Genomic DNA, 14,693 nt, shown 5'->3' with positions numbered 1-14,693 from the left:
CGGCTGGTGGATTTGGACTGCCAACCTTTTGGTTACTATCCATAGCGCTTAACCACTGGGCACCAGTGCTCCACCTATAGTCTCTAGTGGTGATGAATTTGCACTGACCTACCCATAATGTATTACCTAGTCTCTTTTGTGGTCAAGAAGATGAGTTCAAAAAACAAACAAACAAACAAAAAAAAAAAAACAGCTGACTAGGATTACAGGTACAGTTTGTGGCTTCAAAACAAGGCAAAGGTAACCCATGCCCTTGACCTGCTTCATACGTCACTAACCAACTGAACTGAGCCAAAAAGCCAGAATATAAGAACCCATCTCAAAAAACAAAAGATGAGCATCTGTAGGGACTAAACAATGCCCAAGGCTGGGATCTGGGCTATCTGGTCTTGGAAGTCTAAATTCAGAAAGTCCATCAGATGGGCAATGTTCTTTGCCAGTCACAGTGCAGCTACTTTCCTCAGAAATGAAAATGACAAAGACCAGTTTAATAGGTGACCCTAATTGTGTGCCTGGCAGAAATAAAGGTAATCTTCAACTTCAATCCTGGTGCAATTTATAGAACAGAATGAGCTCGGGTTATTACTAAAGGTGAATGGCATACTTAGAAGTATAACAAGATGAATAAAAAAAGAAAAAGAAAAAAGCTTCTAAAATCAATACTTGTTGGGTGAATATTATGTTTAAGTAGCCTAATCACTAGCAAACCTTTTCCATTTTTCCTTCCTGGCAATATACTGTTTGGACAAAGCTTTCTTATTTTTTCCCTAAATGACATAGTTTGTGTTTTAGTCAATTGCTGTCATTGAATATTGTGAAAGTGGCACAATATTCAGTTTTAAACCAAAAGGAAAAGATCTATTGTAAGTCAGGAAATCACACCAATTGGATTAGAAAACAAATTTACTTCCCTAGTTTTACACATTTAATTCACAATGGTGGCTATAGTTTAAAAGAAATGCAATTGTATAATTGGTGCCATATTTGCTCTATTGTAAAAACAAATAAAAGTCTCTCTTCTGAGGTAGGGCGGGGGAACTTATCTTAAAATCTGATGATATCCAGTATTAGATTACATTTTGACTACTGCTCAAGTTTTCATTTTCTTTTCAAAAGAACTCATGTTAAAAAGACAACAGGGGAAAAAAAATAAAAAGACAACGGGGAGAAGGAAAGCTAAGAAATCATGGGCCCTCTTTCAATGTAGGCTTCTGCAGCCCTCTTCTGGGTGGGAAGCTTTTTTTTTTTTTTTCCAGATAAGGAATTCAACCTAATGAAAATTTATCTCAAGTGCAAATATGACCTAATGCTAGACAAGCACCAAATAGATTTTAAAAAAAGATTTAAAAAAAAAAAAAGATCGATTTAGAGATGGAATATTAAAGTGTTTCCCTTTTCAATAATTTGTCTATCATTCAAACAGCAAAAAGGAGGAAGTTCAAGAGTTTTATTATTCAAATGCTCAAAAGCAACATTTTTAATTTCAGGCTACATTTTCTGATTTTCATTTTAGAAAAGCAGACCATAAAAAACCACTTCACACTTATACACTGCTGGTGGGAATGTAAAATGGTAGAACCACTTTGGAAATTGATTTGGTGCTTCCTTAAAAAACTAGAAATAGAAGTATCACACAATCCAGCAATCCCACTCCTTGGAATATATCCTAGAGAAATAAGAGCCTTTACACAAACAGATATATGCACGCCCATGTTCATGGGAGCACTGTTTACGATAGCAAAAAGATGGAAGCAACCAAGGTGTCCATCAACAGATGAATGGATAAATAAATTATAGTATATTCACACAATGGAAACCCTGGTGGCGTAGTGGTTAAGTGCTACGGCTGCTAACCAAACAGTCAGCAGTTCGAATCCACCAGGCGCTCCTTGGAACTCTATGGGGCAGTTCTACTCTGTCCTATAGGGTCATTATGAGTTGGAATCGACTCGACGGCACTGGGTTTGGTTTTGGTTTTGGTTCACACAACGGAATACTACGCATCAATAAAGAACAACGATGAATCCATGAAACATTTCATAACATGGAGGGATCTGGAAGGCATTATGCTGAGTAAAATTAGTCAGTTGCAAAAGGACAAGTATTGTATGAGACCACCATTATAAGAACTCAAAAAATAGTTTAAACAAAGAAGAAAATATTCTTTGATGGTTAGGAGAAGGGGGAGGGAGAGAGAGGGGTTTTCACTAATTAGATAGTAGATAAGAACTATTTTAGGTGATGGGAAAGACAACACACAATACAGGATAGGTCAGCACAACTGGACTAAAGCAAAAGCAAAGTTTCCTGAATAAACTGAACACTTCAAGGGCCAGCATAGCAAGGGCAGGGGTTTGGAGACCATGGTTTCAGGATACATCTAAGTCAATTGGCATAATAAAATCTATTAAGAAAACATTCTGCACCCCACTTTGGAGAGTGGCATCTGGGGTCTTAAACATTAGCAAGCGGCCATCTAAGATGCATCAATTGGTCTCAACCCACCTGCAGCAAAGGAAAATGAAGAACACCAAAGGCACAAGGTAATTATGAGCCCAAAAGACAGAAGGGGCCACATAAAGCAGAGACTACATCAGCCTGAGACCAGAAGAATTAGGTGGTACCCAGCTATAACCGATGACTGCCCTGAGAGGGAACACAACAGAGAACCCCTGAGGAAGCAGGAGAGCAGTGGGATGCAGACCCCAAATTCTCATAAAAAGACCAGACTCAATGGTCTGACTGATACTAGAAGGACCCCAGAGGTCATGGTCCCCAGACATTCTGTTAACTCAAGACAGAAACCATTCCCAAAGCCAACTCTTCAGACAGGGATTGGTCTGGACTATGGGAGAGAAAATGATACTGGTGAAGAGTGAGCTTCTTGGATCAAGTAGACACATGAGACTATGTGGGCAGCTCCTGTCTGGAGAGATGAGCAGGCAGAGGGTGTCAGAAGCTGGCCAAATGGACACGAAAATAGAGAGTAGAGGGTAGGTGTGTGCTATCTCATTAGAGGGAGAGCAACTAGGAGTATATAGCAAGGTGTATATAAATTTTTGTATGAGGGACTAACTTGATTTGTAAACTTTCACTTAAAGCACAATAAAAATTAAAAAAAAAAAAAAAACATTTCAAAAAGAAGCACTTTTAATCAACCAGTAGTGTGTTGTGGAAAGAACCTGACTATCTGGTTCCCTATCCTGATCTGTCACCTACCAGTTCTGTGATCCAAACTAGGCAAGTCCCTTTAACTTCATCATGCTTCAGTTCCCTCATTTCTAAAATGGTGACAACAGTATCTACAGCAGAGTTATTGCGAGGAGTCAATGATTTAGTCTATATAAAGCAATAGAAAAGTCTGGTGAAGGTAAGCATCTTACATAGGTTGATTGTTAGAATTACATGAGATATAAGTACTAAGTTGTGTGGTCAGGCTGTACAGAGTAAAGAGCAGAGGCGCTGAGATCCAAGTTGGGCGATAGGCAGAAAAGGCTTCCTGGAAGCTCTGGCACTCGAACTGGATCTGAAAGCACAAGGAGAATTTAGATACCCAAGGTGGTGCCCTTTCCAGATGTGGGGCCCATCACTGCTGAAAGTCAGAGAAAAAAAAAAAAAAGAAAGAAAGAAACCAAACCCTTTGCCATCAAGTCAGAGATAAGGGTAAAAATGAGGAGTGTTCAAACAAAAATGAAAATAAGCTAACCAAAGCCAAAGCTGAATTAGGTCATCTGGTTCGACTGGAGTAGGAGTGGAGAGGGGCTCTGTATACTTGCTGCTGTGCTCCTAGGATTTAACTTGTTTTCAGACACATCTGCTATGAATTCAGACTACCTCTGAAATGCTCATTTCTCTGCTCCTGAAATAGTGGAAAGGATATCAGAAAAATAAAAAGGAAAACAGTTTTTAGCTATAGAGTCTGCTAGAGTGGAATGTAGGATGCCAAAATCAACTTGGATCTCATCTTCATCAGTCCCTCTTTGGGGGAGGAGGGTTACTTTTAGAGGATGGTTTGAGGGAAAGGGGGAGGCGCTTTAAAACCACTCTTCAAGTTCAATCCCTATCAGCAGCCTCCAGCCTCTCAATATAAATTCAATCTACATTTTAAAAAAAGTACACTTGCTAAGTAAATGCAATGTCCAGAAAGGTACCCTCTGCCCCAGCCTGTCCTGCCTACCTAACCCTATCCCCCAGCCCTCCCATACAGAAACTCTGCATTGGTCCCTGCTCTCTTTACTGATTTCTTAAATAGCACCTGTGCTATCTATTGCTTCTTATTCTTAAACTTTGAGTTCTTGGGGAAAGCGCTAACACAGATGGTGTGAGCGTTGAGACATATATTCATTTACGAGATTTTCTCCACAACCAAGTTAGAAAATGTCATACCAAAAAATGTGACAGTAGCCCACATGCCTCACCCAAAGAAGAAAAATATCAAAAGAAAGTAGAGGAATTTTCTCTAGGCAAAGAGCAAGTTTGTTAACCTAAGTTGGCAAAGTTGCTTTGTTTCCTGAAATAAAAACACAAGCTTGGAAATAACAAGAGTGATACAAAGTCAGGAAGGGCCCCAGCAGTTACAAGCTCTGTGATTATTTCTTGAACCAAACACCTAAGGCTCTTAGTAGTACCAAGTTTTGTTGGAAAAGCTTAGTTCCCCTGATCCAACAGCTGTAACTTTTTAAGTGATTTCACAGGAGACCTCAAGATTCTTAAGCTAAAGCCACTCTTTATACCACCCCAAAATATTTACAAAATGAAACACTTTCAATCTTAACTGTTTAGTTTGTAAACATCTTATTTGTTCTGATGACCATGGTACCAACACTAAAAGCAGCCTTCTAAACAAAGTAGCTCAAATAAAACCACACACAGACACATACATTCTTAACACCCTGAGCCTGTCCACAAGCAAGAAAACCAGGATTCACATTCCTTGGCACCTATTCACAGAGCTGTAAGCACCACCCAAGGACATAACCCACTGCACTCTCTTTACTATCACACTTCCTCACTGACTGATACTTCTGAAAACCCACAGATCCGACTACTGGATGATAACAGAATGTTACAAAAATTGGACAAATGCCCCCACCCTGTTCTTCCCTCACATCAGCTAGTTTCGGACAACTGAGCTTGTTTGTACGACAACTCCACCCCAGATGAGGTCTATCGTCTCCCAGCTCTTCTTCGCAAAAGGTGCCTCAGACCAGTTGGTGATCTGGCAAAAGTCTTTAGGTGTCTTTGCCTTTGTCTCTCTCTCCCTATTCTCCTGTCACTGACCTCCTGGGAAAGTTATCTGGGCCAAGTATAGCGCAACAGAGAAATCTAGAAATCCCAGGTTTGGGTAATGATAGGAAATTATAACTAGAAATATATTTTATGTGGGTGAGTATATTCCAAAAGCAAATAATCAGAAAACATGTCTCTTTATTTCAAACACAGTGAAGGCCCTTAATATTCAAGTCACATGCCACACAGGAGTTCTGGTTTATTCTGAGATGAAACCACTTGGCAGAAAGCAGTTTAGGGGAATGTTACAATTGATGACAGAACTACCAATGAAAAGAATAGACCTTGTATCTCCAATCATGTCTCTACTACTTACTACTCATTCAACAAATATTTATTAAATACCTACAATGGCAAAACACTGATCTAAATACTGAGGAGACAGGGATGGGCAAGACAAAGGCCTCTGCCTTCAGAGAGCTTACAGTCTAGTAGGCGAAATAAGAAGTAAACAGACAAATGAAAGAGACTTTCAGTTAGTGATAAATTCCAGGACAAAAATAAACAGTAAGTCACAACTGTCTGATCCTGTTTCCTCACAGGCGCCTAACCACCTACTTAAATGAGAACGACGAATGTCAAGCATCTGGCACATAGCATCCCCTAATCATTTACCTGCATAGCAATGTAAATGCATAGACACTCAACAAATACACACTTTTACCCACTTAACTGCAACGTCTGTGATAATGCACCTTGGCATTAAATTCGAGCAAAGGGAAAACAAAACATTTGTAAAATACAATCAAGTTACAAATAACTGCATTTCATCAAGAATCTGTAAAAAGGCAAGACCTAAACAATTAGCTCTAAGCTGAAAGTATAAATGGAAGTCCAACTGCTGGGAGTAATACTAGCTGTCTTGCCCTTTTGAAAGGTTGCCATGAAGAACCAGGCCATTTTGCCATACAAGTAAGGCTCGAAGTCAATCGATTTTATATCTAGAATCAACTCCAGGAAACGCTCTATACCCTTCTTCTCACATTACCAATAAGGAGACCGAGGTCCCCAGAGGTACAGAGGTTCACCCCAGAGTGAGGTTGCCAGTAATGACAGAGCCAGAGCAGGACCCAAGTGTCCTAGTTCCCTGTCCAGGGTGTTTCGCCCTCAAACACCTGCATCCTCTAGGCAGGCTTTTACATTTTATGAGAACCATGAGTGTTGGCAGTGTCTTCTATAATTGAATTTCATAGTCAGAGGAAACTAGCTTTCAGTTGTTAATTGTCGTTGATCACTTCCGACCAGCTGCACCTGGAGCAAATTGACCTTTACTGGTGACCAGGGAGCTCTCTTCATGCAGAATAAATAGAGAGCGCCCTTCGTGAGACAGCCAGTTGCCTCCAACACTGTTTGCTCCATTACTGGGAAATGCTGCAGCTAGCTTGAAAGGGGAAAAAGAGAGCTTTCGATTGTAATTTTCAGGTCTTGCCTCAGGAAAAAGGCTCCAAACAATTCGTTTGTGAAAGAGAGGTGGAGAGATGCGGTTTGGGCACCAGAGAGATACAGGTCTAAGAACTGTGTCCAAGCTATTTTTAAGAGAATGGGGAGAGTCCTGGGACTGTGAAAGGGGTGACGAGAGAGCAGCTGGGCCCAAGGAAAGCATTTGACCACACCCACTGACCACGCCCTCCCAGCTGCCCGCAGAGCCGCGTCGAATCGAAACAGCAGTGGGAGCTGTTAAGATTCCGACGGCAGGAGTCGCCATGGCAACGGAATTCATCTTGCAGGCAAACTCCGCTCCAATTCACAGGGTCCTGCTCGAGTCTCAAGAAACTACCAGCTCAGTGAAAGGAACGAACCAGCTCTCATGGGAGCCAAACAGTCACGGGTGGCATTTGCTCGATGCTCTCCTGAAGGGGGGTGGGTTGGGCGAGTGGGGATAGGGGAAATGAGCCCACCGAAATATTTTGTGGGGGCGAGACAGAACACCCCAACCCCAGACTGTGAGCTCCTTGAGAACAGCGACCTTAGCATGATTTGATGAATGAGTACCCCAAAGAATGAAGGTGCCAAGAACAGGAAAGGAAATGCAGAGGGCTTCAGAGTTCTCGGCCTTAAGCACGTCTGCAGTCGGAGGCCAAGCCGGTGGCAAGCAATGGGCTTTTCGGCAGCAACTGAAAAATCTTATTATCCAGCTCCCCTGCCTCAAAGCGAACCTTATTAGATTATTCGACATACACCTCCCTTCCCATCTCTCCCGTCCCGTGGCTCCGGGGCAGGCAATGCGTGCTCTCTACCGAAGGGGCGAAGAGTGCAGGGGAGACGGAGATACGCCCTACCGAAAGGGATCTGGAGGCGCGCGCGCTTTGCGGCGCCTCGAACCCAGGACGCAGTCGGCGCAGCCTTCCAGCGTTGTAGCCGCCAACACCCCTCGCTCGCTCCCAACGCCGAGTTTCCCTCCTCTCGCTCTGAGACATTTAACTTCCAACTTTGCCTGATTTACACTCACCCCGCCCCTTTCGAATGGGGCTTGAAATTAGGGCGCCAGGGATGGTAGGGGTTCTGCTCTGACGCGAACGGGTACAGGAGTCCCTCCTCCCCTGACACCACCTTCGTGTCCACCAAGCTTGCCTCGGGATTCTCCTTCTCGGAGCCGCCAGGTCAGGAGCTCTAGCCGCTACAAAGTCTGCAGCCCCGCGCCGAGGCCACGAACCCCAGAACCCCAGCCCCAGGGTGCCTGCTGCAAGACGGCGAGTGGTGCTCTGCCGGCTCTCTTGGCATCCGTAAGCCTCAAAAAATGAGGGAGGGACCCCCGTCTTCCGTGGGGCTCGCTTCGCTTTGCGCCGCGCTGCAGCCATTTTCCTATCCTCGGCTTGGCAGCTGGGAGCTGTCTCCGTCCCGTTCCCACCCAGATCTAACCTGAAGGACGGGTTTAATATTTACCTACTTGCCCGGGCGCTCCGAGGAGGCAGCGGGAGGGCGCGCCGCGAGCCCAGCGCCTAGCCGGGGGAAGCGCGCCCAGCGCCGCGCCACTGCGCGGTGCCACCTAATGAATGAGAAGGGCGGGTAATGCGGCGCGTCCCCCTTACCTGAGCAGCCCCTGCATGCTGGAAAGGCGGCTCTGAGCTCCGGGTACAATGGGATCCGGTTAAACAGTTTCCTTCACTGCCGCTCGTAGGTTACTAACTCGCAGGTGACATCACCCTCTCTCCGCCTGATAGGCTACAATGTGGCTCCCACTGCGCATGTACCCCCCGACAGGTCCTGCAGACTCCTGGGAGCTGTAGTCCCGACCCGGCAAGCGGAGCCCAAGAGCCCTTCTTACTGAAATTCTTGGAACTACCCTTCCCGACGCGCTCCTCGGCATCTCCTTCTCCGCCCCTTGGCCCTGCCCCTGCCGGGACCCGCCCCCTCCCCGCCCTCCAGTTTTGGAGCGTTTTCTGTGGTTGTTCCCAGCCAGAGCTGCGGGCAGCGCGGGCCAGCCGGGGGTACCCTCCGGTCGTGGCCTTTGACTTGACCTTTAGTGGATCCCGTGCGGGCTCTGAGGAGTCCTGGGCTCATGCGCGCCGGCCAGGGAGCTCTAACCAATCTGGCTCTCTTGTTCCCAGCCGGGAAGAGATTAAGGCTTTCACTGCCTTCCCCAAGCCGAGACACTAATTAATAGGATGCGCTGGTTTCTGGGTTAATGCGGTCCTGGAATTCCCCCACGACCCTGGGGATGGGGAGATGCCGGCGCCGAAGGGGTAGAATTCTTGTGGGCCCCACTTCTTTCAATTCACCTTTCTCTTTTCTTTTCCCTTCTCCCCCATTTTACGGAGCCCGGGTAACCAAGCAGAAAGCGGGGGACAGTTTTGTTGGCCGAGCTGACAGAATAACGGAGGCTGTCATTAATAAAAACGCGGTGTAATACACAGTCGCCGCAACCCTCGGTCAGGGAGCTTTCTGTTACTGCAGAGATAATACTGTCGTGCAGCCATGCTTTTGTTCATCTCTGCAACAGACTTCCCGCGCTGATGGTTCCCAACTACGAGGAAGATAACATCTTAAAGTTTTAATAATGTGTGTGTGTTTCACAATACTCTCCCTTCATTTTTCATGTCTTTTCCTTCAAATATTTTTTCAAAGATCCTAAATGAGTCGGGATCAACTCGACAGCAAGAGGTTTTAGTTTGAAACCCAACAACACCATGCTGTGGAAGAATGGCCATGATATTAACATACCTGAGTGTTTACCTAGAGGGAAGGAAAAGGAATGTAGAATTTTGATCCCCGCCCCTTTTTTTCGTATATAAAATTCCTCTCAAGCATTTTTACCGTTATTCAATGAATGCCAGGTATTAAAAATTAACAGTGAGAGAAGTCCCCAGGTGTATTTTTAAATGAAAATATAAATCCATCTAGTTATTCCAGTTGTAAATTAAAATATTTGATGTGTCTCAATTACATATAAAAATCAGCTTACAGCTCCCATCTCTGGAGCAAAATCTTTAGAAGCTATGAAATGGGCTTCACATCTTCCTAAAGAAGGTTTACAATTAAGATTTCAAAGGCCTTTCCACCTAATTGTTTGGTCAGTCTTATCACTTTTATATTCTTGTTTGAGCTGCAACACTAACTTTGATTCAAGTGGAAAATATTCATGGATCTATTTGAGGATCTCAGGGGAGAGAGAAATGTTTTGTTTTGCTGAGAGTGAGGTTTTAGTGCTGAATTCTGATTTTCTTTTAACGAGCCTATTTCTTGTAGACCAGACACATTTTTCTCCACTGAAGGAAGATAATATTGAATGTGGCTCTTCTGTTCTGACATATGCAGTCCATTTCAAATATTGTCTTAAATAGAACCCAGGCAATACAAATGTTCCTTTGGCTATCAGATTTAGGAGTACGGTCAGGATATTCTAGCTAATGGGTAGGCTTAATGTATTGTCATTCATTTCATGGCAAAACTTTAAGAAAGAAACTTGACCTAGGATGATTCTAAAGGCTCTCTCAGTTTTATAACTATGTAAAGCTTTTAGATGGAAATATAATCAGTGGCTGAAATTTATTGAGTCAATAGATTGGATGTGGAGCCTCTCTGTAAGTTAGGGCTTAGCCTTATAGATACAGGTGTTATCTTTATATGTAATTGAGGTATACTCTGAAGAGTACCTTTGTAGGAGCAATCACCTTACAGCAAGTTCTGAGTGTTCAGCGACGAAGGAGAGGTTGGGGTCTGCCAGAAGAAAAACAAACCCGTTCTCCATAGCAATTAATATTACAAAGATGTGACATAACTCATCTCCAGATAAAAAGGACCGCATACACAATAAACTAGATAGATAGATAAGCATTGTGTTTGGAGGTGTTTTTCTAGAAGTAGTGGTAGATTTGAACTGGTCCCGCCACACTGTCTCCTTGGTAACCAGGGAAAGCAAAGATGGCGCTCCAGCATCAGAAAGGCAATCTGTGGACCTGGGACCAGAGGAAACTTGTAACAACTTCTGTGGACACAAAAAGGAACTCACACACATGTATTCACTTTCACATATACTCACTGTGTGTGTTTGTATATAATTGTTTGTAGAAGACTAAGTAGTCTCATAAGGCATCAAAAACAACTACTCACTCTTTCCATCTTGATTTACAGTCTTAGTCAAAAGAGCTTCTTTACTTTTTTCCCCTTTAAACAGCTGCTGCTGTTCTGGAATAATCTTATTAAAGGCCCTGCCTCATTCCATAATCATGGTTTATTAATTAGGAACCTGTATGACCACTGAAGAGAATAGATTCAATTGACCAACTGCTGGGGGGGAGGGGGGAAGTGCCATGGGGCATTTTGCTGATCTTTCAAAACAACCTCTTTCAGTCTGGCTACAAGGTTTTACTCTAGATATTGGGTTTTAGATAAGGGAGGAAATGAGGTATCAACAGAAAGAAAGAATTTAAAGTTTGTATCCTTCCATGTGTTTTTCAAACAATAGCTTGGTGTTTTGTAACAAACGAGGTTGTGTGCTGAGCCCAGGTTGGGGATTATGCCGTTTTAACCACTTTTAAGCAGTATGACTTTGCTTATTCTGAGCTACTCATTCTCTGAGCCTTAGTTTCCTCATTTATAAAATGAGGTTAACAGTAATACTTGCTTCAAAAGGTGTTTGAAGATTAAATCAGAAGAGGAATGTGAAAAAACTTTTCAAACTGAAAAGAACTATACAAATGCTAGTTCTTAATATCAGCTGCAATTTCCCCCTAAAGGCTATCTCAGAAATGTCAGGCCTAATTAAGGAACAAGTTAATAAAAATCTATTTAAATAAAAAAAAAAATTCTTATCCTTAACAGGAGACGATTAGAAATTATATAGCATACACGTACCATCTTGGATTCGAACTGCTGACCTTTTGGTTAAGCAGCAGTAGCTCTTAACCACTGCACTGCCAGGGCTCCATATCATCTCACTCTAATTTGTAAGTAGGCAAAAAGTACTTTGAGGAAAATAATGACAAATTCAGAGCTGAACAGTGCCTGTTCTTGGGTGGTTCTCAAATCCATACTTGTCTTTCCCTGGTATCAGAGGGAGCTGTCCCATGCTTCTCAGCCTGAGGAGGCACTCCTAGGAGACTGGAGGTGGAAAGAAGGGAAAAGCCAGGGTATTTCTTCACCTCTTCTGCCTTGGGTGATGTTTCTGGCAGTGACAGCAGCCTCTCCCCGTTAGACTGGTATGTCGTGGTTCCAGCTTCAGCCAGGTCACTGGGCCTCTCTTCACACCACCTTTTCCCTTTGTCCCTCCAGCCTGGGAGGTAGTTTCCTGCTGTTGCTAATCTCTAGGATGCATGTTTGGCTTCTCAGACCTTCTATCACTTGTGTATGACCAGTTCCTTATGCTGTATTATCTCTGTTTTAACTACTTAGATGGTTTCTGTTCTCCTGGTGGAACACTTGCTGATATACTCAAGCCTTGGTTAAAGTTCTTTTAGGGGCAGGCAACAGGAACTTTGTATGGCCAGTTTATACAAAACAAAGAAGGGAGTGGAGTTTATTCAAAGGATTTGGAGTATCCTACATATAATCAGAGGAGGAGTTAAACAACCAAGGTTCAGGAACAGCAAGAACTGGGGCAGCTCTGGGGACCTAAACAGTAGTAGTTTACTGACCTTCTCTTGAGAGCACAGCTCTAACATCCCTCAGCCTCTCTACCTCTTCGTCCCAAATTTCAAATTCCTGAGAGAAACTGAATGCCCTATCTCAGATGACTATCACTGACTTAACTAACTGCACCAGTGGTTCTTAAAGTGCGGTCCCCAGACCTGTAGCATCCATATGACCTGAGAAATTGTTAGAAACTTCAGGGGTAGGCCCCCACAATCTGTGTTTTAACAAGTCCTCCAGGTGATTCTGACACACAAGAACATTTCTGAACCACTGATCTATAGCAAGAAGCCCTGGTGGCACAGTCGTTAAGAGCTCATCTGCTAACCAAAAGGTCAGCAGTTCAAATCCACCAGCTGCTCCTTGGAAAACTCAGGGGGCAGTTCTACTGTGTCCTGTAGTGTCATTGTGAGTCGAGCTCGACTCAGTGGCAACGGGTTTGGTTTGGGGTCAGATCTATAGCAAAGATAACGAGATCATGTAGTTCAGACGAGGTCACTCAGGACCTATTCCTGTGTGTCTGGGAGTCTTCCCAGAGAGAAGGATGTATTGTGAATCTGGCAGCCACCCCAAGAGGGGTCAGCTAAAGCTGGTAAATATGTCAGCATCTTAAAAGTAAAACTCAGTTCTTCCTGAGGGGGAAGACTTTGTAGCATTGAGTCAACTAATCAATTTAGTCACTGCAAAGGCATTTGGAAAAGATTTCTTTCACTGTGTTTCGTTGAAAACCCAGAAAAGCTGCAAAAAAAAAAAAAAAAAAAACAGGATCAAGGCAGGACAAAGGGACATGGGATCCTACAGAAACCTAAGAACAGTAACAATAGTACAGTCAGGCTGCAGTGGAGTGACAGTAACTCCAGTGCTCAAACTCTCCCCAGACCAGTCTCATCTAAACAGCTCCCGGGAATTCAGAAACAGAAATGCTCTCCTCTGACGTGTCTTAGCTACTCTCCCTGCATCAGCTTATTCATAACTGGCCGGCTCTTAGCCCAACTATGAGACCTACCCTTGTTCACTTCTGTAGCCACAAGCCCTCATGGGGCTATTGAAGTTCAAATGAATTAAAATTAAACAAAATTAAAAATTCAGTTCCTCAGTTGCCCTAGGTCATTTCAAGTGCTCAGTGGCTACATGAGGCTGTTGTTGTTTGGTGCCGTCTAGTCGATTTCAACTCATAGCAACCTCATGTGACAGAGTAGGACTGCCCTGTGGGGTTTTCTAGGCTGTAATCTTTATGGGAACAGATTGCCAGGTCTTTCTCCTGTGAAGCTGCTGAATAGATTTAAACTTCTAACCTTTTGGTTCACAGCTGAGTGCTTAACTGTTGTGCCACCAAGAGCTCCCTCACATGAGGTTAGTGGCTACCATATTGGGCAGCACAGATACAGAACATCCCTGTCATTTCAGAAAGTTTCTACTGGACAGTGCTACTCTACATTGTCTTTTACCTCATAGATTTTTAGCTTCTGTTCATGCTGAAACCCACCTTATCTTCTCCATCTTGCCCAAGTCAGAGAAAGAATTTGATTGTTCCAGTTCATCATTTTAAGCCAGATCATACCCTAAATAACTGGTCACCATGAAAAAGGCAGGTAGCCCAACAGAAAAATGGTCAAAAAATGAAGAGGCACTACACACACATACAAAGCATATCCAAATGATCAAAAAACACTTGAAAAGGTTCAAATTCATTAGGCATCAGGAAAATGCAAATATAGATTACAGAGGGATACTACTACATACTTACCAGAATGGTTAAAATTAAAAGGCCCAAGATAAGAAGCAACTTAAATCCTACACTGCTGGTAAGAGTGTAAATTTGTATCACTGCTTTGGAAGACTCTTTGACAGTATCTACTAAAAGTGAATACACACATATGTTATGGTCCAGCAATTCCACTCCTAGGAATTGTGTCCATATGTTCACCAAAAGCCAGATACATGGATGTTCATGGCAATGGTATTTATTATAGCCTAGGGTTGCCATGCAATATTTGGGACATACTTTGAAGCCCTGGTGGTGCAGTGGTTAAAAACTTGGCTGCCGACCAAAAAGGCCAGCAGTTCTAACCCACCAGCTGCTCCTTGGAAGCCCTATGGGGCAGATCTATTCTGTCCTATAGGGTCATTATGAGTTGGAATCGACTCAACAGCAACTTTTTTTTATATACTATAGATATTATTCATTTTTTCTCTGAAATTCCAGTTTAACTAAGCATTCTGCATTTTTTCTGATAAATCTGGCAACCTTATTGTTGCCCCAAATTAGAAACAATACAATTCTTCATCAAGAGTAGAATGGTTGGTGAGTAGCATCTGGGGTCTTAAAAGCCTGT

General features: G+C 43.3%; 1 protein-coding gene across 1 annotated transcript in view; it reads right to left on the bottom strand.

The window, feature by feature from the left end:
- Positions 1-8,588, bottom strand: part of DAAM1 (dishevelled associated activator of morphogenesis 1) — a 199,467-nt gene extending 190,879 nt beyond the window's left edge. Inside the window, exon 1 of the mRNA XM_003408683.4 lies at positions 8,319-8,588. The gene's annotated coding sequence lies outside the window, so the exon portion shown is untranslated. The remainder of the gene's footprint in view (positions 1-8,318) is intronic.
- Positions 8,589-14,693: the final 6,105 nt, after the last annotated feature.

This window comes from Loxodonta africana, chromosome 10 (assembly GCF_030014295.1).
Source record: "Loxodonta africana isolate mLoxAfr1 chromosome 10, mLoxAfr1.hap2, whole genome shotgun sequence".
In the NCBI taxonomy this organism is placed as follows: Eukaryota; Metazoa; Chordata; class Mammalia; order Proboscidea; family Elephantidae; genus Loxodonta; species Loxodonta africana.
The sequence above is the reverse complement of the archived record's forward strand: the minus strand, read 5'-3'. Positions and strand labels throughout refer to the sequence as shown.